This window comes from Mus pahari, chromosome 7, assembly GCF_900095145.1.
Source record: "Mus pahari chromosome 7, PAHARI_EIJ_v1.1, whole genome shotgun sequence".
NCBI lineage: Eukaryota > Metazoa > Chordata > Mammalia > Rodentia > Muridae > Mus > Mus pahari.
Genome location: NC_034596.1, coordinates 94,570,090 through 94,595,865, shown reverse-complemented (window position 1 = coordinate 94,595,865; position 25,776 = coordinate 94,570,090). Strand labels below are relative to the sequence as shown.

The window sequence follows — 25,776 nt, the reverse complement described above, 5'->3', positions numbered from 1 at the left end:
GTTGTACAAGCTTGCAATCCCACCAGCAATGGAGGAGTGTTCCTATTTCTCCACAACCTCGCCAGCATCTGCTGTCACCTGAATTTTTAATCTCAGCCATTCTGACTGGTGTGAGATGGAATCTCAGGGTTGTTTTGATTTGCATTTCCCTGATGACTAAGGATGTTGAACATTTTTTCAGGGAAAGCGCGATTTCTTGATAACCCTGTCTCACCTTACGGAAGGTGAAAGTTATCAAAGCCAAAATGGAATCTTTGTGTTGTCTTTAACAAAAGGAAGGGAAGCAGATCCAGGAAGTTATGAAGGAAGCATCTTAGGCACAGTGGCCTCGTATCACCAAGGCAGGACAAGGACCGTCGCCCAGCACCTGTCTGCCCAGCCTCGGCCACTTGCCCCCGTTATGACCCTATGACCAAGGACTGTTGCTTCAAAATATCTGCTGGAAGAGATTTCTCTCCCTCCCGAGGCACTCCCCTGTGGCAGCCTCTTTGAATCTGCCATGGCTTATTCTGGCACAACTTTTTGCTTTGATGCTTGGGTATTCCCTGAGAGAACTGGGTACCCTGTAGAGATTCACACTCTGACTTTAACAAAGATGGGCATTTAATAAGTATGTGTTGGGAGCCTCCTCCACGCCAAGCACTGTTGTAGGCAGGGGGGGAATCAACCAATGTCACCATCTCACGCAGCTGACCTTCCACCAGTCAAGAAACATCCCACAAAGTGCTATTCTGCCTGTTGGGATGTAGCCTGGGAGATCAGACCTGTGTCCATTTAATATTTAGAACATGCACAGTGGAGAAGAAGGCTTTTGTGCCAGGAAGTTAGGAGCTAAGTCCCCAGCTTTAGGCCACATCTTTCTGCCTCCATTTCTTCATCTTGAAAGTGGGTATAAATAGTTGTTCTATCAATTCAATGAGAGAAAAAGACTCGGCACAAATTGGCTCGTATCATTACTGGAGCGAGCACACACAGTCTTTGTGCCCACATTGTGATTCCTGTACAGTAACTTCCTAGAAATAGAATGAATGTGTCAAATGAGCACAGACGTGCTCTATGTTGCCCATTAGGAGGCTGGGGCATGCTCTGGTTCAGTGGAGGAGCATGAAGGTGCTGCCTCTTGTCTCCATGCTGCCCCTCCCCCACTTCTAGCTGCAGCCAGCAGTTCTCCACACTCTCCCCTCCTCTCTCTCTCTGTCCCACTTTCTTGCAGACCCCTCTGCATTTCCTCTCCTCCCACTTTCCCCCTCGGCCTCTGTCCTTGTGAGGGGCTCCTGCAGATTTACCCTCTCTCCTGGCTTCAGCCTGTTTTCCTATCCATTTCCTTTTCCATTGGGGCACATCGTGTGGCTGATAATGCACCAAAAACAGATACACAAAACGAAAATGGATGTTGTATACATAGACTCCCCATGTGTCTGCCCATGAGCTGCCGCCATCATGCAGATAGGATGTAAAAGATTCTCAGCATTCTAGAGACACCCCTAGGCTCTTCTAGTCTGTGCTGTCTATGAATTGCCTGGATTTTCACCATCATTAGTTTTATTTGTTCTAGAAATTCATAGGCATGACTTGCATGGTGCACACATTTTGAAGCATAGCTATTTTCATTCAATAATCAGTTTGAGATTTCCCTATGTTATTACATGTACCGTGCCAAAGTTGAACACTTTTATAGTCTCACTAAGCAGCATATGAGACATGTGTGTGTGTGTGTGTGTTGTGTGGTATGTGTGTGGTATGTGTGGTGTGTATGTGTGTGTGCATGGTATGTGTGTGGTGTGTGTGCATGGTGTGTATGTATGTGTGTGTGTGTGTGTGTGTGGTGTGTGCTATGTGTGTGTATGCATGGGTGTGTGTGTGTGTGTGTTCTGAGACTATCTAAGACCCCTGCTATCAGCTAAGCTGTATTTTGTGTCATTAACCTTCAGTGACTGGGGTGGGGCTGGGAGTCTAGTCTGGGTCCTGTCACTGTCATCTACCACATTTATCACCCATCTGCATCCCGGGCCACTTCTGACACTCAGTGTTCATTTAGACCGTTACTCCACAGTCTGTCTCTCCATCATCAGGGATTGTCATGTGGGCTGTGTCATTGACTACTGCCTGCAAGGCCATGTGCACTCTCAGTCATGCTTTTATGACTGTGTGCATGTGTGGTGGACATGCTGGTCACAGCCTTCAGAGACACTGTTTTCCATAGCAGCTGAACACGTACAGTCTTGCCAGCAGCAGACGAGCCTCTTCAGCATTTGGTGCTGTGTATGTTTTGTATCTCAGCCACTCCAGAAGAACACAGTGGTGTCTCGTGTGGTCCTTGTGTGAAACCTTCACAGTCCCATGGGCTTCTTCTGCTAAGTACTTGCTGGAATGCTTTATTTATTTTTTTTTTAAAATGTGGTGCCTGTATGACTTACGGTCTACAAAATTCACCCATTTTAAGTGTTGAGTTCAACACATTTCAGTGAAAATATAGCTGTATAACACTGCTGTCACCACATATTTAACATTGTCATCATAGCAAAACTTAAAGGAAGGGGGTATGGGACGACAGCTTTGTGGGTAAGAGTACAACTCACAAATGTGAGGACCTGAGTTTGGCTCTCCGCACCCATGCCAGAAGCTGACCGTGGACATCTGTAAATGAAGCACTGTGGAGGCAGGAGGATCACTGTGGAGGATCCCTGGGGCTTGCTGGATGCCAGCCTAGCTCGAGGGTCAGTGAGAGACTCCCTCCCACCTCAAAGCAACCAGACAGATATGTACACATACACATTCACAGACACACAGACACATAGAGACACACACACAGAGATACACACAGAGATACATAGACACAAACAGAGATACACAGATGCATACACACACACGCAAACACACAGACACATACACAGATACACACACACACACACACACACACACACACACACACACACACACACACACACATACACACACACACACACACACACACACACACACACACATACACACACACACAAGCACCTTAAAGGAAAACTAGACCTAGGAGAGAGAAGGGTACACATAGAAATTGAAAGTTCTGGATTCTTTGCCCCATCTGCTGTTCCATGAGGGAGACTCAAGGAGAGTTAGCCTTAGGTACTGGGGTTCCCTTTAGAAAGGGGGCTGGCACCTCGTTCCCTGATATTACAGAGCAGCGTGTGTATCAGATGCCGGAGCATGAGAGGTACTGGTGGAAACTCAAGTTAGGGACTCCCAGGGACAGGGAGCCTTTTCTCTGTCTCTCACAGGCCGCAGTGACAGTGGGAGGAGGTGGCAGCTGCAGGGTTCCCGCACACCTGTCACTTGTCATGGACAAGCAGAAGCCACCCAAAGCAGCTGCTGGAGATCTTTACGGATCCCAACTAAAAGATTTTGTTGCCACCCTGGCAGGGGCAGGGCTGAGAGGCCGCCCTTGTGGGAAGGGTCTGGTAGGGGTCACGGGAGGTCATTCACAGCGTATCTGGATTATATCTACCCTTCACCACCTCTTCTTCTCCTTCCTATCCCAACATGTCCCCCACATTCATGATCTCTCCTTTTTTATGAACTAACCCACTGCGTTCAATGGGTGTTTGCCTCATGTGCACGAGAGTGGGGGTCATTCACCAGAGCATGGGGAATCTATTAGGTGTGTGCATGGGTACCACTGTGCACATATGGAGGTCAGAGGACAGCGACAACCCTCTAGAGTTCATTCTCTCCTTCCACTTTGGGCTCAACCCATTAAGACGTCTCATTGTGCTTTAAATTATAAATTAATTAAGAAATTAGCTTGCAAACTTACCTTAGTGCGTATATATATGTATATATATATATATATACATACATACACACACATATCTATATCTATATCTATCTATATATAATTTATACCCACTCTCAATTCTTTCTCCCCGACTTTCCTACCTCCAGCCCCACCTTAACCTTTAACTCCCCAGTACAGCCTCTCTCTACTTTCTATTTTATTATCTCACCCACCACTGCTCTTTAGGGAACTCCCCCCCACACCATGGGCTATATCTAACTTCTTGGCTTCTACAGACCTCCCCTCCCATCTTAAGACTTTTCCAGTTATGACTTAGAGAGATGGTTAGGGATTTCATTCTCTTTCTGAGACTACATGGCAGTGATCCTGTTTGTTTCCTGGAAACCGTGTAAAGGAACAAGGCCTCAAAGGGTCACAGGTACATCCTGGGACAGGGGCTAAGTAGCCACCATCTGAGCCGACCTCTACCAATCTGAGCTTGGCTCCGCTAGAGCCTTACCACAGTGCCCCAACAGAGTCACCCACCAGCACATTCCTCCGTGTCCCTACAGGCTTTCTCCAGCCCCCAGAGACATCCGCTGTGTGCCCAGGGAAGCCCTTGCGAGGGTAGGATTAGATGTGATGTGTAAACAGGAATGTTCCCCAAATGTCAAAACGTGCCACTTTGGCTGTCTTGGCAAAGCCTTCTTGACAGATTAATCTCCCTGGGGGAACCTCAGCAAGCAGCAAGTCCCTGTGGCATTTTAACAGCTGAGACACCAGCTGCGTCACAGATCCCAGCCAGCAGGGATAGAGCCATCTATGGAACGCTGCTGGCTTATGCAGAGTGAAGGGCTATATTCGGGCGTGTCTTTGGGCCTCCCCCAGGCAGAGCACTGGTGTTGATGAGGTCTGGCTCCACCAAAGGAGAGAAAAAGCTTATCTTCAGCTGAGCCTGATCTGCCTCAGCCCTTTCTCAGCCACAGCCTCATCAGCTTATGGCTGTTGTTGCCTTTGAGGCTTGAGGCTTGGTACTGTATGCAGTGGTACTACATGCAGTGGTACAGTATGCACTGGTACTATATGCAGTGGTACTGTTTGCAGTGATACTACAGGCAGTGGTACTCCATGCAGTGGTACTGTATGCAGTGGTACTGTATGCAGTGGTGGTACTACCTGCAGTGGTACTCCTGCAGTGGGACTCCATGCAGTGGGACTCCATGCAGTGGTACTACATGCAGTGATACTCCTGCAGTGGTACTACATGCAGTGGTGGTACTCCATGCAGTGGTACTCCTGCAGTGGTACTCCTGCAGTGGTACTCCATGCAGTGGTACTATATGCAGTGTTATTATAGCAAAATCAAACAGAAGTGCTATAGCTCAGTGATAGAACATTTGCCTGATATGTGTGAGGCTCCAGGTTCAATTCTCAGTATTGCAACAGATTTCCAAGGATTTCTTTCTTTGTATCCAGGTCTTAAAATGACTTTTAGTCACTTGGAGCCATGGCAGGAGCTAGACTCACAGGAGGGAAGATGTTCCATTGAGCCTTCATGGGGTTTAGGGAGTGGTTGTAGGACTCTGAGGGTGGATATGTATCTCTGGGCCTCATCTGGTTGTCATAACACATTTATTGAGCATTTATTGTGTGCACAGTAGTCTGGTTCAAGAGTTAGAAGACCTAGCCCTGACATTCAGGGGCAGATAGCTGGTGCCACCTCTGGGGTCCCAAATACGAAGTTGGGGTAACAGTGATGAAGGTGGGTCCAAGTTGGCCAGGCTCTATGCTGTGCTTCCTGTTCTACTGCACAGAACAATGCTGCCATAGAGAGCCAAGCTGTGGCATCACAGAAAAGAAGAAAAGCAAGCCTCAGAGAGTGCGCTGGGTGGGAAGGTGTCTCCTCACAGCGAAGAGGGAATGGCTCAGTCACTAGACTGCTGGATACATCGGCAGGAAGTCCACATTTCCATGCCCCAGAACCCACATAAAGAAGTACCATGCATGGCAGCACACACCTGTGATCCCTGTTCTGGGGCGGGGTGGGGTGGGGGTGGTAGGGAGGATCATGGGGCTGGTTGGCGCCAAGCCAGTGAGAGACCCTGTCTCAGAACTAAGGTGGATAGTGATAGAGGAGGAAACCCAACCATGACTATGATTCTCACATTATGGGCATACACGTGTGTGTGTGTGTGTGTGTGTGTGTGTGTGTGTGTGTGTGTGTGTGTGCGTGTGCAGACCCTCACATGCACCACCCATATAGCTATATATGTATATAGTATGATCTCCCCCATCTCCCCATATGAATAAATGTCAGAATGTGATCTCATTTGGAAATAGGACCATATTAGACTTTTTTCATTCAGCTGGGTGGGTTAACATGGAGTTACCACCGGAAAGACTGACCCTTTATCCCTACATAATGGGCATTTTTAAGGAAGACTTCTGTTTCCCAAACTGAGGGAGACTATTGTAAGCCAACCTGATGGGGGAATCATTTGTAGCAGAAGTTTTAGGAAGCAAACCAAAGAGGATACGTAAGTTGCCCAGGTCACACAGCAAGGAAACAGGTCCCTTGGGATGCTCAGGCAGACTCTGATCACTCTTCTAACTCAGCACTGAGAGATGATGCGATGTTGAATGAGCCGGTTGTGTTAGTCAGTGTGGGAGCCGAGCAGGAGCTGGAGCTGGAGTGGCGCTGGCTCTATTATTACATTGAGGTAATTAATTATACGTCGTCGTGGATGCTGCTCTCCCTGCTCTGCGTACCTCTCTAGGTTGATGTGGAGATCAGCGAGATAATGAACATCTTGTTCTCTTCCAAGACCCAGACAACTGCAAATTACATTATCATTAACGGCATCACCAGAAGCAACGAAATAAAGAAAAACACAGCTAATATTTTTCTTACACCCACTGCTGTGTATTTGTCAAAGGCAATAACAGTTCATCCTGGCAAGGGGTGGGGGGAAGAGGAAGCCAACCACTGTGACATCCCAGGAACTGTGATTTGTCAGTGTCACCCATTGCTGCCTGGTCCGGGGAAGAGGAGAGGAATGACCCTAAATTTTCATTCTTCCTGCACCCATCCTATGGCCACGTGGTTTCTATGGCCCCACCTTTCTCCGGCTGGGTCCAGTATGGTCCAGTCTCCTCCAGCAGCTTCCAGCCTTTGAGTTTTTCAGTGCACATGGTGGTTGCCTTTGAGGTTGGAAGCTGTTTGTGATGTAGTAAAAAAAAAAAAAGCAAACTGTCCCAAATGTCTAAGGACTCTTCCATCAATATCCAGGTCTGCAAATGATGCTTCCGTCACCTGGATCCACAAATCCAGGGAGACCTGGGACAGCTGTTCTCTCGAGCATCCAAAGGGACTTGAAACAATGGTCACATCACATGAGTGGCATCTAATGACTGGGAGATCCTTGGGACGCTCCGGGTCTGATTTTCATCTGTAAAATGGGACTAAGAATATGATGGGAGGTTACTTTGAGCCTAGTATGGTGGCACACATTGTTATGCCACAGATCAGACCGGTCCAGACCTCATCTTCGTCCCTTGGCCTCCTGAACATTGGCATAACACCTCGGTATCTGGCATGCAGGACACCCTAATACTTGTTGGCTCCTTAGTAAGTGGAATGGTTGGAGACCCTTCATTGGTTGAACACTAGTACCTGAGCATGGGCGTATCTTCTTGGTTCCTATCACAAAGGCTGAGAGTGAAGGAAGGCTGCTTGCAGATGTGCCCAGATGTTCTTTGTTCAAATCCTTACAGTATCTAGGCTTCTTCCCCACCACCTACTAAATGAGACAGAAAAATTTAAAGAACAACTAAGTGTTGGGGGGTATTACTGCATCAGATTCCCTATTGTGCCACCAGAGAAAGAGTGTGAGCACAGAGAAGCTAATCAAATTCTCTGAGCCTCTGTGACTCTACCTCCCTCCTTGGACTCAGGTAAGGGTATATGTGCAGTATATGGAAGGATGTAAGACAATGTCCACAGCCATAACTGATGGGGCAGGCCAAGCCATCGTCTCTGTCATTCTAGTGACTCAACCAACCGCACACATCTGCACTCGGGTCCCCGCTGGTCCCATCTGAAGGAAGAAGGAATGTGAGCCACGCCTCGTGAGTACCCACGTACCTCAGCAGACATGACTTGGGAATGTTTCTGGGCTCTGGAAGAGTGCACCGCCCCTCTGTTCTGTCTCACTCCCTCACTCCTCCAAGATGCTAACCTTCTGCTGCTGTAACACAACACCCCAGTGAGTTGCTTTATAAAAAGAAAAGGTTTATTTTGGCTTACGGTTTCTGAAGGTTTCAGTCTATGGTTGGTTAGCTTGTTGTTTGGGAGTCTGTGGTGTAGTGAAAGAGTATAACACGGAGAAGGAAAGTAGCAGAGGAAACTGCTCACGTCAAGGTGGCCAGCAAACACCAATGGGCTGGGTCCCATTATTCCCTTCAAGAATGTGACCCCAGGGACCTAACTTCCTCCCAGTAGGAACCTTTAAAGCTTCCCCGTCTCCAAGGTAATTAAACCTAAAGAAACTTTTGGAGGACATCTATGCAAGCCATACCACAGATACTATGACTCCTGGCTCAAAAACTCATTCTAAGGTGCAGGAGCCCAGAGGAAAATACAGAAATAAGAGCAGGACTCTGGGACCCCATGTGAGATTCTGTGGCTAAGACCAATAAAGCTCTTTTCATTGTGCAGTGACCGAGACCTTCCTTTAGGCCATAGTAGTGACCATTATAAATTATAAAGTAGCTTTAAAAAATAATAATGATAATGATAATGGTATAGTCAGATCACTGGAATTTAAGAGTTCTGTCACCACAGAGAGCAACAGGCCTCTGCTTGTTCCCGTTCCTGGTAGGAATTGAAACTTCATGTTGTGTTTTATCTAGAAAACTGGGGATCAGAGAAGACACTGAATTAACATATTAAAAACTGGCCTTTCATCTCACCTCCAACCAGAAGGTTATATATGGGAGGATATATATATATATATATATATATATATATATATATATATATATATACACAGGGATAGTAGGGGATGGAGGAGTGGGGGTGGGTGGGAGTGGGGGTGGGGAGGTGGTCAGTTATTCTGGAGCCCAAGCCTGATCCTCCGGTCAGGCGGGCTCAGGTGTGAGTGTGTGTGTATGTGTGTGTGTATGTGTGTGTAGTATGCATATGTGTAGGCATGTTCGCATGTGTCTGTACACATGTGCACATGTGTGAACATGTGAGATCAGGATTATGTTATGAGTCTCCTCCATTACTTTCCACTTTAGTGTCTCTCAGCTGAACTCAGAGCTTGCTGATCACTGCTAGTCTGGCTAGCCAGCTTATTTGGGGATGGGGGTGGGGGCGGGTCCGCCTTCAGAGCTCTGGAATTCCAGGCCGGCTGTCATGCCCACCTGGCATCTATGTTGGTTCTCGGGAACATGGAGTCCGGTTCTTATGTTTGCACAGGAAGTGCTTTAACATGGAGCTGTCTCCCCAGCCCAAGGTTAAGCACTTCTTGAATTGCTAAGTCTGGTAAGTGTCTGTTGACAACAACATTATACTCCTCTGGGGGCTTCTTGATTGGAAGGGCTTAATACAGAACAAACAAACCATTAACAGTGGTATGCTCTAAGCTATTAATAAGACATTCATGGAGATTTATTTCTACAATATGGAGTATGAATGCACCTTTATAATTCAGAATATGAATCGCCCCCATCTTTCCTGTCCGTCCTCTAACAATAGTAGCAAATGCCTCTATGGAGCTGAGCACTGTTGAGCAAATGTCGTGTGCCTCTCGTGTGCCTCTGTTGTTCTCACAAGGTTTTGAAAGTGTCCCCATGCCTGTCTTATGGATCCTGAAGCACATGTGACATTAAGTGGCAGAACTAGGACTGACACTTGGAGACGAGTGGCAGATGAAGGCCAGACTGTGGGCAGGGTCGTATCCACACGTCCTCATTCTTCCCACCAGCACTTCCTGGGGGCTCAGGCTGGTCTCTCATCTACGCAATCTGGCTGGGGTACCAGGTTCCTTAGGGACGGCGGCTCTGGGCAGGCAAGGATTTAGCTGATTTTGAACTTGGGTTTAGGAACCAGTGTGCACACAACCTGTGCCTACCTCTCCATCTGCCTGCAAGGGCACCTTCTCTTTGCTTCCTTCCCTCCACTCTGAGAACTTTCTGTAGGTAGAACTGAGTTATGGTGATGGCCCTGTTCTAGGTCCCTCCCTGCAACGCATCGTGTGCTTTTCACAACCTAAGCAGTGAATGTATCCTTTCCCCCATCAAACCACTCATTCTTCTGAACAGACATCCAGTGTATGATCCCCTCCCTTCTTTTCAAAGTACCGACCCACGTGCTGCTAACACATTCCTTAGATGCTTACACTGTGTTGGGTATTTTACCAGATCACCATTCTCCCTGGGGCTCCCATCCCAGGGAGGAGCTGCAACGGAGAGATCAACCCATTATGCACAGCATCAAGGTCGGTGGAGGGCAGAGATGGTCCGCTTTTTCCAAGATCCGTGCCCTCATTTCCTCTTCCCAGCATTGGTGACAGCAGTAATAGCTGCCATTTACGATGGCTCATTCTTTGCACTGCGCATTTTACCTGCATTAGTTAGTGTATCATAACAGCAATATCAGGAGACTGGGGTTGTCATCAAATCGCAGCTGCAGAAAGGCTGTGTAACTAGCCTGGGGTCATCCAGGGTCGCTGAACTCCAAGTACCTTCCAACGTGTCCCTTCCTCAGCCTGTGTGGCGGCTTTGTACATATCCACTCTGAGTGCTTCCTCTTGGGGGATTTGACTTACAAAAATCCTTTGAGGTGCCAGGCCACACCTACTGATGTGTACCTGATTATTTTTTGTTTTGTTTTGTTTTACTTTATCATTGTTATTGTGCATGTGCCATATGTATAAATGTCAAAGAGCAGCCATGGGTGCCGGTCCTCACCTTCCGCCTTGTTTAGAGATAGGGTCTCTCATTTGCTGTCTGGCTCGCTGGCCCATGAGCTTCTGGGAATGTGTCTCTGCCTCCCGTCTCAGCATAGGACAGTCACATGCCACCTATTATAGCCACCTGGAAACAGACCTGAAGGAAGGCCCCCAGCAGGTCCCCTGTGGAGTGTACCTTTCTGGGAAGTGGCACTCTTGAATCCTTTTTTAAGAGGTGGATTACGGGCTGGAGAGATGGCTCAGTAGTTAAGAGCACCAACTGCTCTTCTGAAGGTCTTGAGTTCAAATTCCAGCAACCACATGGTGGCTCATGTCCATCTGTAACTCCCTCTTCTGAAGAGTCTGAAGACAACTACAGTGTACGTACGTATATTAAATAAATAAATCTTTAACAACAACAACAACAACACAAAAAAGAGGTGGATTACTTTCCTGTTGATGCTGAAGGTGTGTGTATAAGGAGGTTCCCTAGAGTGGGGGACAGGGGCACATGATTCTCTAGAAAGATAGCAATCACTCTTGTGGATGTATAAAGTTCCCCTTCTAGCCTTCCCCAGGGACTCCTCTGTCCTCAGGACCTCTGGTGGGGCCTCAGGAGGTTTGGTCCTTGAGTACCACATCTGGGTAAGCAGCACAAATGGCAGCAAGCCCTTCTGCAGCCTCTCACAGCACCCCTGCATCAGTACCTGGCAACTGCCAACTCCTAAGGGAGGTGAGAAGGTGGCCAGCTGTGTGTAGCCCCATCTGCAGGGAGCCAGTCAACCCCAGGCATCTCAGTTGCACCCTAGGGAGCCAAGGAGACAGCCTTGGCTCCAGGCCCTCCCAGGAAGCATATTGGGAGACTTGGGTTTACACAGCACCCAAATGACTGCTGTTGGAACCACCTCAGCAGATCTGCCCTGCTCCAAGAAGCCACATGTGGGTCGGTGCCAGAGCTGAGCCGCAGAGGTGTCTGATCCAGGAGCTTACTCAGCCTCCTTCTGTTGGCACTCAAGTCTCACTTCCAAGACTGGTGAAAATGAAGCTCTGAGACCAGCTGCCTTTTCAGGTCCTCCACGCTAGACGGGGGAGTCCAGCTTGATCCCTTTCTTCAAAGCCAGTCTTCTGGCTGGAGGCTTTTCTTTGGATGGCTCAGAATACTGGTAGTGGGTGATCGCTGGTAGTTTGACGAGTGTGGGTATGGGCAGCTGAGAAACCTTGAGACCGTGGCTACGGCTAGCTACTTGTATTCTTCTCCTTAATGCTCTTTCCGAAGAGGCTGGAATCTGGAGACTCCAATGATCACGCTCTTAACCTAGCAACAGGCCCAGCGTGGGGAGCCACAGCAATCCCAGGGGCACCCGCTCAGCTTAGCAGAGACCGACCCTCTTCCCCGATTCTTGATGTGTCCACTGACTTCCATATCCCTCTTCCCCCAGCACGGTTAGAGTTGGAAGTTCCAGCGTTACCCATTCACCATCCAACACCGCTGTGACACACTAGGACTTCCCCAAGGATGAGCGCACACAAATTTTATCCATCACCATGTCCTGCTGTGTAGCAGAGAGAAACCATGAACCATGAAGGAAGATGAGTGATCCAGGCTGTATGTTGGCTTTGGACCCCTCTCCTTGCTCTTCAGTGGAGAAAGAACCAAGGTGATAGCAGTGGAAATTTGTGACGTGGTGACAATGAGACAGAGAGGTGGCCTCTGATGCTCAGAGCCTGACAGAATTTGCATGTTGGGGAGTAGGGGATATCCTAGAAGTCAAAGGTGTTGGAGAGTTGTGATGCAAGCTCTGACAGCCCAGTGGCAGTTCTAGAAATAGAATGTACCCCTGGTCCTGCCAGTCATGGCTTCTTTCCTGGTGAGGTTTATATAGTTGGTCCTGGTGACCTTCTTCTCAATTATAGAGCTATCTACCATGAGCCAGAACTGGAAAATGTGGCCTTGGGATTCTACTCCCTCTTTGCTCTGCCCTTTCCTCTTCCATCCTGACACCCCAGTTTCTGATCCTTTCTCTTGGCCAACTCTTCTTTCCTTGCTTCTTGTTGGTAGATTGCATATTGGATCCCGGGCTCCGTGTCTCTCCAGACATTTCTGTTTAGCTTATGAGGGCAGGCATCCTCCCCCCGCCCCCCATTCTCATTTCCACGGACAATGTAGGCAGCTTCCACATGGACAGCTTGGCTCACCCTCCGGAGTTGGCTCCTGGTACCAGAGGCTGAGAACCATGCTTGCTTAGTGATGAAAGCAGGTGACACAGGTCCATGGGGGAAGGGGATGGTATTTGGGAGCTGAGTGCTGAGGGGACAGTCTCCTAGATGGATCATTCTAGCAGCCAATGAGGCAAAGAGGCAACTGGAACCATCGCCAGGCATGATGGTTTGTATACGCTTGACCCAGGGAGTGGCACAGTTAGAAGGGGTGGCCCTGTTGGAGTAGGTGTGTCACTGTGGGTGTGGGTTATAAGACTCTCATCCTAGCTGCCTGGAAGTAAGTATTCTGCTAGCAGCCTTCAGGTGAAGATGTAGAACTCTCAGTTCCTTCTGTACCATGCCTGCCTGGATGCTGCCATGTTCCTGCCTTGATGATAATGGACTGAACCTCTGAACCTGTAAGCCAGCCCCAACTAAATGTTGTCCTTATAAGAGTTGCCTTGGTCATGGTATCTGTACACAGCAATAAAACCCTAACTGAGACACCAGGCTCAGGAGAAAATTGGCACCTACATATATATAAGTGAAGGCTGAAGGAGGCTGGCAGCTCCCTCCCAAAATGCATCCTGGAAGTTTCCTAGAAATGCAGAGTTCTGGGGCCACTCATGGAGATCCTCCTTCAACAGGACATGCTGTATAAAAACCCTTGCCAGCCAAGCTTGGTAGCTTAGGCCTGTAACCTCCTAGGGGGGAAGCCTGAGGTGAGAAGATTGTATAACTGGATTATAGAGCCAGCTCCAGGCCAGCCAAACAATTTAGCAAGATTTTGTCTTCATTTGAAAATACAAACCAGCCTGGGTGTAGGTCACTAACGGGTGCTTTGCCCTGGGTTCAATTTCTAATAATGGGGAAAGAAAAAAAAAAAAAAACAAACCAAATGACCTCTAGGTTCTGACCACAACATCCCCTAATTGAGCTGAGTGTGTAGGAGATTTGCGAAAGGAAGTGTTGAATGGCTCCAGGCTGAGTAGAATCTTCTAGAAAAGTGGAAGTATGATTCAAATGTTCTGTGGGGTTTAACGCCAATTTAGAGGTAGCATTACTTTTCTCCAGAAACATTACAGGACAAATGTGTCATCTTCTTTCCCAACAAGGGAAGGGAGGGGCGAACATAACTGCTGTTTGATTTCTGTTGTGTGACAGGGCGCTCTGACAGGAAGCAACTGGGAGGACGGGTTTATTTTAGCTCACAGTTCTGTGTTACAGCCCATCCCTGAGAGGAAGGCAAAACAGAGGGGGCTTGAGACAGCTGGACGCGTCACACCCACAGCCAAGAGTACGGAGAGAATGAATGGGTGCATGCTTTGAGCCAGTCAGCTTTCTATTCGGAAAGCAGAATCCTGATGAAACATCCCAGTGATGAAGCCAGTATGATGGACTCATCTGTCCGGATGGCTGGACAGATGCATGGCTGACCCTACAGTCCTTCGTGGAAGATGGGTACACCACGAGTATCCCACTCCTGTCTCTCCAAGGAAGCATGGACTTCTAAAGAAGAAACGGATCTCAGCATGCATTGTACAGAAGAGGATGAGAAGATGGAGTCAGAGATACCAGAGGGCTTGAGGATTGGCTGCCCAGGCCAGAGGCCGAGGACCACGGGCAGAAACCAAGCTGAGCCATCTGTTGGGGGAATCGCATGATCTCACCCCACTAAGGTCTGCCTGTCTGTGGTGTATGAGTGTCGAGGGTCATTTGGTATTTGAGTGTGTTGCCACATCAGAGCAGCTCAAGTGGCACGCCTTTCTGGGATACCTGCAGTGTACCTTCCCCAGACTGAGTGCTCCCAGAAAGCAAGACTGGATAGGACCCACCTTGATTTCGGAGCTCAGGATGCAGTGCAGGAGACAGCCCACCCACAGATGAGGAAACTGGATGTCTACTACACAAGGGCTTTGTCCCCAAGACCATCTAGAGGGTCAGTGCTTTATGGGAAGGGCTCACAGAACTCACAAGAGCTGATGAACTCACAGTTGTAGCTTATTATCCAGACAGGAAAGATTAAAACCCGCAAAAGCCAGTGAAGCATAAGAGAACGGTACATACAGTGCCAGATGCATGCTTTCAGGGTCCTGTCCCAGAAGAGTCCCACGTTGCTTCTCTCATCAATGGTGCATGACAATGTGTGCAAAGCTGGTCAGAAGAACCTTGACATTCAGGGTGTTTATTACAGGTTGGTTACAGGCCCTTGGTCACCCATATGACTTGTGAGATATTCAGCTATTGTCCCCCTGGGAACTCTGGCAAATGCTGCATGGCCCAAGACCTTTGCTGTTACTTGTGTTGGCAGCATAAAGTGTCTGGATGGCCCAAGGCTCCTGATAAACACGGACTTTCTTAGCAGGCAGTGCATTGCCAGGGTTTAGAGGTTAGCTCCAGGGAGCTGAGTAAAAGCCTTTCTTTGGGATGTGTCAGCCCTTTTTATTCGCATACCAGTGTGCACCACAGACCTGGTGCTTGACTGGATAGGGATGGGCGAAGGGAAGGAGGGTCCAGAAGGATCCTCAGACTTCTGGGTGGATTGGGATGGACAGAGAGGAGGCCATGCTGAGTGGATGCCTGCTTCAGTTTACAAACAGTCTTTTTTAGTCTCCCTAGATCACAGGCTCACACCCAGTGAATAATTTAAAAATGAACAACTGGGAGAAAATGACGCCAGTCCTCCTTTTCGGACTTCTGTCCCCTGGGGCATCTTGTTTATGGGATGAATCAATGGTTATTCCAAGACCTGAGCTGCTCTGTGTGAGCTCCCATCCCCAAGTTCCAGAGAGAATTCCAGATAATATATAAACACTGTCCCCTGAAAGTAGCAGAGACATTTCCTCATTCATTATGTGTGAGGTGGAACTTCAATATGGCCAAGGACAGAAGCAACCAGTTAGTAGGAGAGAAGATGTTCCACCCACCATGGTTCAGCTCAAGGAGCCTAGAAGTGCTGGAGAGCTTCCTCCCGGGGAAGATGGCTTCTTACAGGTGGCCTCTCTCAAGGTAGTGACATCAGAAATCAGGATGCTTCCTTTGAACTGGTTTTGCTTACTAGAATACCAAAATAGGGTACTGCCTGCAACTCATTCTATAATCGGAGGAGGAAGAGAAGGCAGGCAGTAGGAACAGAGGGTGTTGAGAGCCACCCTTCCATCTGTGAAATATTTCAAGGTAAATCATACCCATGTATATATTTTCACATCAGAACAACTTCAAATAATGCATAGAAATACCGTCCCTCGCAGGAAGCAGAGCCTCATTCTCTCTTATGGTGTGTGGGCTAGACATAGGGATTTGTTTCCAAGGAACCCAATATGGAAAGTGAGAAACAGTAATTTCTCAGTGGACAAACATAGGGAGCGCTGCCTTCTCCAAGGGCCAAAGTTAACATGAGCTCTGTCAAAGTGTGTTCATGAGGCACCTCTATGGGCTTTTGCCAAACTCATCACCCTAGCTTATGTCTTAGTGAGGGTTACTATTGCTGTACTGAAACAGCAGGACCAAAAGCAACTGAGGGAGGAGAGGGTTCGTTTCGGCTTAGAACTCTCAGGTTATGTGAGGGAAGGCAGGGCAGGAGCTGAAGCAGGAGCCATGGAGGGGTGCTGCTTACTGGCTTGCTCCTCATGGCTTTCTCAGCCTGCTTCCTTATATAACCACAATGGGCTGGGCACTACCACACCAATCACTAATTAAGAAAATTAGTATTCTGAGCTTCTGGGCTAATATCCACTGCTCAGTGAGTGCATACAATGTGTGTTCTTTTGTGATTGGGTTACCTCATGCAGGATGATTATTTTCTTTTTTTTCAATTTTTATTAGATATTTTCTTCATTTACATTTTAAATATCATCCATTTGCCTAAGAATTTCATAAATTCATTGCTTTTAATAGCTGAGTAGTACTCCACTTTGTAAATGTACCACATTTTCTGTATCCATTCCTCTGTTGAGGGACATCTGGGTTCTTTCCAGCTTCTGGCTATCATAAATAAGGCTGCTATGAACATAGTGGAGCATGTGTCCTTGTTACATGTTGGAGCATCTTCTGGGTATATGCTCAGGAGTGGTATTGCTGGATCTTCCGGTAGAACTATGTCCAATTTTCTGAGAGACAGTCAAACCGATTTCCAGAGTGGTTGGACCAGCTTGCAATCCCACCAGCAATGGCGGAGTGTTCCTTTCTCCACATCCTCACCAGCATCTGCTGTCACCTGAGTTTTTGATCTTAGCCAGTCTGACTGGTGTGAGGTAGAATCTCAGGGTTGTTTTGATTTGCATCTCCCTGATGATTAAGGAAGGATGTTGAACACTTCTTTAGGTGCTTCTCAGCCATTTGGTATTCCTCAGTTCAGAATTCTTTGTTTAGCTCTGTACCCCATTTTTTTAAAAAAAGATTTATTTATTTATTATATGTAAGTACACTGTAGCTGTCTTCAGACACTCCAGAAGAGGGCGTCAGATCTTGTTACGGATGGTTATGAGCCACCTTGTCGTTGCTGGGATTTGAACTCCGGACCTTTGGAAGAGCAGTCGGGTGCTCTTACCCACTGAGCCATCTCGCCAGCCCTCTGTACCCCATTTTTAATAGGGTTCTCTGGAGTCTAACTTCTTGATTTCTTTGTATATATTAGATATTAGCTTTGTTGGTCATCAATGGGAGGAGAGGCCCTTGGTTCTGTGAAGGCTCAATGCCCCAGTATAGGGGAATGCCAGGACCAGGAAGTACAGGAGTGGGTGGGTTGGTGAGCAGGGGGAAGGGATAGGGAGAGGGGGAAGAAGAAAGAATAGGGTTTTTTTTTTTTTTTTTTTTTTTTTGAGGGAAAACCAGGAAAGGGGATAACATTTAAAATGTAAATAAAGAAAATATCTAATTAAAAACCATCATTTTAATGTAATAAACAACCAATTCACATTCAGTAGTCTATTACTTTGATCTCCTTTTGGCCAGATAAAATTTAAATTAGTGTCATATTTAGTTTTGTATTTGATCTGTCCTTATTACTCAGTTACTAGTCCCTCTGACCAGTGAACAGCTAGCTACCTCATCTTCTAAACATAGGAGGGGGCTTTAGAGTAAGAAAACAGATTTAAATTGCTATTATTTAATAAAGTATTTCACTAGTTGTAAAAAAGAAAGAAAGGAAGAAAGAAAGAAAAAGAATAAGAAAATGTAGCACAGGCTTGCCCCAAGGGCAATCTGTTGAGGGCCTTTTCTCAATTGAGGTTCCCTCTTTCCAAATGACTCCATCTTGTGTCAAGTTGACATAAAACTAACCAGCACATTGCAGGATGTTTCATATAGCTCCTGAAAAGCCGTCTCCAAACAGATAAGGCCAAGGAAAGCAGAGAAAGATGGAGAGCCCTTTATAGAGCAGGGCAGATAGGAAGAGGAAATGCTGTGAGTAGCCTGGCTGGATTCTGGAGCAGAGGGGGACAGAGGAGGTGAGTGAAATCAGAAGAAAGCTTGTGGTTTATTTACCAGCAAGGGTTTATCATTAATGGCTCAGTTTTACCATTATAGGATGGGAAATAAGATGTAAGCAAACAGGGAATAAGGCAAAGGTCTAGGGAACGCTGTGATGTACTACAACATCTCTGCAGCTTTTCTGTGAATTTAAAAGTATTCCAAAATAAGCTATTTGTTTTTACCTTTAAAATGCACTTGGTGGGTGTTTTTATGGCCTTGGAGAAAGTTCCTTCCCAAAGGGACTATTTGGGGTTCAGGGCTTGTTTGGTTTGTTGACTGAACCTGGGCAACTGCTGGTTTCAACGGCAGGGGGCTGCCATCTTTCCAGACCTCCATGTTTGTTTGTTTGTTTGTTTCTCATTTCTCCTGTAGTTTGTTGGTTTTACTGGGAGTGACTATGGTGGTTGATTGTATTCCACGGCTGAGTGGGTAGAACTTTGACATCAGCCAGACCTTCCTGCAAGTTCTTTAACTTAAGTTGCTTTTGACAAGTATTTTGTCACAGGAGGAGAACAAGAGAGAGACAGAAACAGAGAGAGAGACAGAAAGAGAGAGGAGAGAGAGAGAGAGAGAGAGAGAGAGAGAGAGAGAGAGAGAGAGAGAGAAAGCTAACTTCTTTGCCTTGAAATTTTGATGACATGATCATGTAGTTCTGACAACCTAAACCGCTGATGGACGACAGGTTAAGGCAGGTCAGGTCTACAGGAAATGGTGGACATGAGCTTATGAGGTGAGGAGCAAGACCATCAGGAAACCGAGATAACAAGAGAAGTGAGGGCCTGTGGAGCTGCAGTTAATGAAGAACCTGGACAGTTGGGATGGGGTGTCAAGGCAATACTCCAAGATGTGCAAGCTGTCTCCCTGCTTCAAGCAAACTGTGGTGGGTGCGGACTACTCAGAAGCTGAAATGCAACCAAGCGAGTAGACAAAAACAGCCGCAAGACCTGCCCTCCTGTGACCCTGTCCCTGAGCAGAGCAAGTGACTTCCTGCTGGTGAGATGCCCTCCCCTCTCGTCCATTACTGTTCCCAGAATGATCTAAAAGAAGATAACAGAGTGTTCTGGCGGGGGTGGGGGTGGGGCTTTTGAAAAATGGAACTGATTGAAGGTGCTCTGCTCAAACTATCTTTGAGATTCTCTGGGTAAGAGGCAATTTTAGTCGATAAGAACAATTGTCTCCACACTCCAGCTCGGGGAATGCATTAATGCCTACTTGAAACTTTCAACGAGAAGCTGTCTGTCTGACAGGAGTTTCGAGCTCTGTAGGAGCAACTCCCTCCCCACCCCTCCCCTGCACTGAGCAGCGGAACAAGCTAAATAAATGAAATGGGAAGTGTTTGGGAATCAAAGAAAATAGGCGGTTGTAACTTGATATCTCCCCCTCGATAGCTCTACATTTGAGAGGGATCTTTGACTACAATGTACAAGGACATTCTCATGAAAAGTAATTTTAAAGAATTCTTCTCCTCTGTGAAGCTAATTAGAGATGTTTATTGGGTACAAAAAGCATTAGGCTCTCTTTTTCACTGAAGGGGCTGAATTTGAAATGAAAGTGAACAGAAGTGTTACCATTGTCCAAAGAAAGTGAGGACTGGTGGGTCCCAGAATAACTCAGGAGACCTTGAAAAGTGAGGTGAGAAGGAGGGAGAAAAAGAGAACACACACACACACACACACACACACACACACACACGCACACTTGTGCACACACACATGCACACAGACATACACCTATGTGTGTGCACACACACACTCATGCACACGCATGCACACATATGTACGCACGCACGCACGCACGCATGCATGGCATGCTCTCCTGGAAGCCATTACAAAATCACCCTTTAGACTATTCGGAATCTCAGAATCAGAGAGGATCACAGAAGCAATCCTGTCAGACCCTGGACTGACCGTGTAGTTCAGTTGGCAGAACATTGCCTCCTTGCTTACATATACACATCCTTGGCTTGAACCCTATTATCTCATAAAACAAGGTGTGGCCATCACACACTGTAATCCCATAGCTCAGGAGATAGGAACAGGAGCATAGGGAGTTCAAAGTCATCCTTGACTACATAAGGAAGTTAAGGCCAGCCTGGGTTACATAAGTCCCGGCTTGGAAAAAAGGACCAACAGTTCTTTTAGAATTTGCAGCCATTGCAGGAGACAGACAATAGCTTGGAATTCATCTAGAGCTGTGGTTCTCAACCTTCCTAATGTCGTGACCCTTTAATACAGTTCCTTGTGCCATGGTAACTCCCAGTTATAAAACTATGTTTGTTGTTACTTCAGAACTATAATTGTTATCAATTATAAGGTCAGTATCTGATATGCAGGACATCTGATATGTGACCCCTGTGAAAGGCTTGTTGAGAAACACCAATCTAGATCTCCAGGGGGCTAGGAATTAGGAATCCCTTCTTAACAGTCGTCTAAGCTTCCACAGTCTTCTGATGGGTCCCACTGAAGGTCTGAAGGACATAATTCTCCAACCCTGGACCGTGTCTTATTCATCTTTTTGCTTCTCTTGCCACTGGCCACACCTGGCAGGTGACAGGAACATAGGAAATGCTTGTAAAAGACTGGATGGTTGGATGGATGCCGCTGCTCACAGATCTGCCTCTTACGGTGCTGGAAAACACTGTAAGAAATCCCACGTCAGCCAAAGCAGGCACCTTCGCCTGGATCTTCTTTTAGTCTCATAAACTTCAGTTAAATGACTAACTAAAAACACACTTTGGTATCGCTTTCAGAGCACTTGATAGAAGAGGTAGTGAAGGTGGCTGGTCCAGTGGGCACAGTGGCAGCTGGGGAAGAGATAGCAGCCAGAGGAATATTGGATTATAAGGGAACAGCATTATGGCTACAACATAGCCTGATGCTTTTAGCGGCACAGTCAAGTTTATCCTTTTATTGACACTGAGTACTTACTATGAGCCAAGATTTTCTAGTCCTTTGATGGACTATATTTTAATATTTGTGGTGGTTTGAATATGCTTGGCCCGTGGGAAGTTGCACTATTTGGAGGTGGGGCCATGTTGGAATAAGTTTGGCCTTGTGGGAGGAAGTGTGTCACTGTGGAGGTGGGACTTTGAGGTTTTCCAGTGCTCAAGCTCCGCCCAGTGTGGAAGAGACCATCCTTTTGGCTGCCTGTGGACATCAGTCTCCTGATTGCTTTTGGATCAAGATGTAGAACTCTCACCTCCTTCTCCAGCATCATGTCTGCCTGCATGCTGCCATGCTTCCCATCATGATGATAATGGACTGAATCTCTGAAACTGTAAGCCAGCCCCAATTAAATATTTGCTTTTATAAGCGTTGCATTGGTCATGATGTTTCTTCACAACAACTAAGACAATGTTTATAGTTACATATATGCTTTGGGATTTTTGAGACAGATCTTGCTATATAGACTGGGCTGGCATAGTTCTACCGATCTTCTCCCGGCTCCTTTCTGCCTCAGTCTGTTAAGTTTTCAGGTTACAGGCATGCACTACCATGCTAGGCCAGCCATTGTATGATTTAAGGTCTTCAACTCAGCTGTAGGGTTAAGACAATGATTTTTCACTAGGGTGACTGGGATTCCCCCGCCCCCTTTCTTTCTTTCTTTCTTTTCTTTTTTCAAGTCAGGGTTTCTCTTTGTAATCCTGGCTATTCTGGAAATCACTTTGTAAACCAGGCTGACCTCAAACTCAGAGATCCGCCTGCCTCTGCCTTTTTGAGTGCTGGGATCAAAGGTGCATGCCACCTCTCCTGGCTGATTTTTTTTTCTTCTTATTGCTATGATAAAGTACTCTGACAAAGGCACCTTAACGAGAGCTGTAGTGGTGACCTGACTCCTGATGACAGGCTTTGTAGGAGCAGAAATTGGCCTTGAATTCCCAACATCTGAACCATCAGAGTCCTTGTGAATGGAGCAGGTGATCAACTGTCTTTTCACGCTTGTACACTGTTAAAGATGCATCTGTCTTTAGTAAAGACCAGCCTATAATTCTTGTGTTGTTGGATACTTCCCCCATGAAGGGTGTCTTAGTTTGTGTTTTACTGCTGTGAAGAGACACCACGACAAAGACAACTCTTATAAAGGCAAACATTTAATTGGAGCTGGCTTACAGTTTCAGAGGTTTAGTCCATTATCACCATGGCAGGAAGGATGGCAATTCCTTCAGCACCATCTCCTCCAATAAGGCCACACCTCTTCCAATGGGCCATACCTTCTCCAAGAAGGCCATGCTTCCTAATAGTGCCACCCCCTATGGCCAAGCATTCAAATATATGAATCTACGGGAGCCAAACTTATTGAAACCACCACAATGGGTGTTCTGGATAGTGTGTACTGATGGAGCTGCACAACTGTGCTCTTCCCCTTCTGAAAGATGTCATTGCAACAAACAAACAAGAGGTGGTCTTCAAAGAGCTAGATGTGGCCTTGTGGGCTCCATGCTAAGAAGGGAAGAAGTGGAGAAGAAAGACCCTACTGAAAGCACCTGTGAAATCCTCAAAGCCTAGTGTGCAGCTTTGGAGAAATAAGCCAAGAAGTCAGTTAAGGTCACTGTTGTTGGAAACCCAGCCAATACAAACTGCCCGATGGCCTCCTCGTCAGCTCCCTCAATCCCCAAGGAGAGCTTGCCTTGCCTGCCTTGCTTGGACAACAGAGCTAAATCTCAAATTGCTCTTAGAACTCACTGCAACTCCTGATGACACAATGACTTTATTTGGGAAGTCAATCCCCAGCTCCATATCTCGATGTCAACCAAGGGAAGGGGAAATTGCAAAGACAGGAAATCGGTGTGTATGAAGCCCTAACAGATGACAGTTGGCTCAAGGGACAGTTCTTCACGACTGTGTGACAGCAAGATACTGCTGTCATCCAGGCTGGGAAACTACCCAGTTCAGTATCTGCCCCGAAAGCTGTCGCTGGCCACACCAGAGACATCTGGTTTGGAACTCCAGAGGAAGAGTCCATGTCAATGGGTGAAGTTATCCCTGATGTCAACTCTCTGAGTGTTCTGACAATCTGCTCTACTCGCTCCCTCTTATGATCAAGAATAAGGCCTGGAAGTCTGTAGAAGGCCTCCCTATTTATAAGATGGACCTTACCACAAAGGAGCTAGCAGAGGAAAAAGAAATGCTTCCGGATTTCTTTCCTCTGCTGACTAGACAATTGTGTTGATGCCAACAAACATCCCAAAGCTGAGGAATCTAAACATCGTCACTGAGCCTAGTACCAAACAGTAGAAAGGCATATAATATTATACTGTACTATTGAGTATAATAAGTATACTTAAATTACTTGTGAACAGCGACCTATTTTAAAGATTGTGTGCTTTATGGTATAGATTAGTGAAGGTCTACCATGTTGTTGGTGCTGCAGTCTAAATAAAAATGTAATCAAGTGAAGAAAAAGAAAAAAGTAAAAGCAACTTAAGGGAGAAAAGATTTATTCTGGCTCACGGGGTGAGGTGGTGGGCCGCCACAGGTTGTGGCAGAGAAGTCACAGCATCAGGAGCTTGGGCTGCTGGTCGCTTCACACTCACAGTCAGGGAGCAGAGAGAGATACCTGCTGCTGCTCAGTTCCCTCTCTCCACTTACGCAGCCCAGTAGCCCAGCCAAGGGAATGGTGCCACTCATGGTGAACAGGCCTTCCCACCTCTATTTCTAGATATCCCCTGCTCCATCCTGCAGGTGATTCTAGATTTTGTTAAGTTGACAATGAACACAGGCCATCATATGGCAGCTTGGAGAAACTAATGAATTCGACCATTTTTAAGGCTAAATCTACTTTATTTTCTACACTATAGTACTAGAGAACCTTATTTTTAAATATTTGAAAACAGAAGAGAATTTCAAAGGGACAATTTAAGACCCAACAGGGTGTCTGCAATTCAGGGTTAATAAAAATTAGTATCTCAGTGTTTGTTTTTCCCTCTATTAAAATCCCTCTAGTAGATTTTACAAAAAAATGTTCTCCATTCTCCATAAAGAATTAAAACTGCATAAAAATCTAAAAGTTAAAATTACTTCAAATCTTTCAACTCATTAAAAACATCATTACTGTTTAGTGAACATAATTTCAAATATCTTTTTAAGCGTCTTAATATAACTATATAAATAGATGGATAGGCAAGTGGATTCATAGCTTGAAAGACAAAAGCTATCAAAAAAAAGGATTAATCTATATATGACATTTTAACACAGTAATTAAATTTAATTTTACTTTAGTTTAATAGGAGAAACAACTGATAGAAAATAGAAGACACTGAATTTCAATTAGATGTTTCTTTTCTTAAGAGACAATATTTCTCAAAAAAGCCTCATAAAGCTAAAGAGTAAAAATTCTTCGGTTAGCAGGGGCTGGGGCTGGGGCTGGGGGGGGGAGTGGGGATAGAGCAGGAGGCTGCTGCAGGTTTGAGGCCAGCCAGGGCTACCTAACAGGACCCCATCTAAAACAACAGAGCCCCAACAGGCAGGCAGACAGACAGACAGACAGACAAATGACTGGTAGATGACATTCAGAAGATACGTAGATGAAGATATTGAGAGGTATATGACAGAGATTGAAGTTGCTGATCTCTTTCTTAATTTTTTTTTTTTTTTTAATTAGGGAGATGGCTCCGTCGGTAAAGAATCTGCCCCTCAAGCATGAATACCTGCGTGCCCATCCCCAACTCCCATGTAAAAAGCCAGGTCTGGTGGCCCCATTTTGCAATCCTCCATAGCAAGATGCAAGGTAGAGACAGGCAGATTTCTGGAGCTCACTGGCCGGTTGGCCTAGCCTAGTTAGTGAAGTTCCAGGCCCATGAGAGACTTGGTCTCAAAGAAAAGTTGGACGATACCTGAGGAATGACACCTGAGGTTAACTTCTGACCCACATGTGTGTGCCAAGCACACACTTACTCCCCCATGAACACATACATGTACTTTTTATTAGATGGCTTGCTAATGTTTGTTGACTGACTCCCAGACTTAAACATGAAGCACATTGTCATTAACCTCTTCTTCCATCCCTTTCCCCAAGACTTGGGTTTTTCTACTATCTTCCATTTTTACACTTTTCTCACTTATAACTCTCTTAGTCTTCCACTTAACCATACACTCTCTGGCTATCTTAGCATGGGAGTCATTACTCCCAGCCACTTTTTGTCTCCTGGTTCTTTGCTGGCTAGATTCCATACCAACAGAAATCCAGTAACTTCTATCTCCTGTCATTTTATTTCTCCTGTTAAACTGAAGTAAAATTGACTTTAACATCTGCGTTCCTCGAGGTCTCTTGTGGTGACAGACATTTGCTTGCCATCATACTTGGGTCCCACCATAGTTGAGTCTAGTGTCCCTAGGGGAAGCACATTTGCTCCTTTGGGGCTCGGCAGCTATCACCCTGTTA

The 25,776-nt window shown here is 46.4% G+C and overlaps 1 pseudogene; it reads left to right on the top strand.

The window, feature by feature from the left end:
* The first annotated feature begins 6,402 nt into the window (after nt 1-6,402).
* LOC110324080 lies at nt 6,403-23,611 on the top strand (annotated as a pseudogene).
* The last annotated feature ends 2,165 nt before the right edge of the window (nt 23,612-25,776 follow it).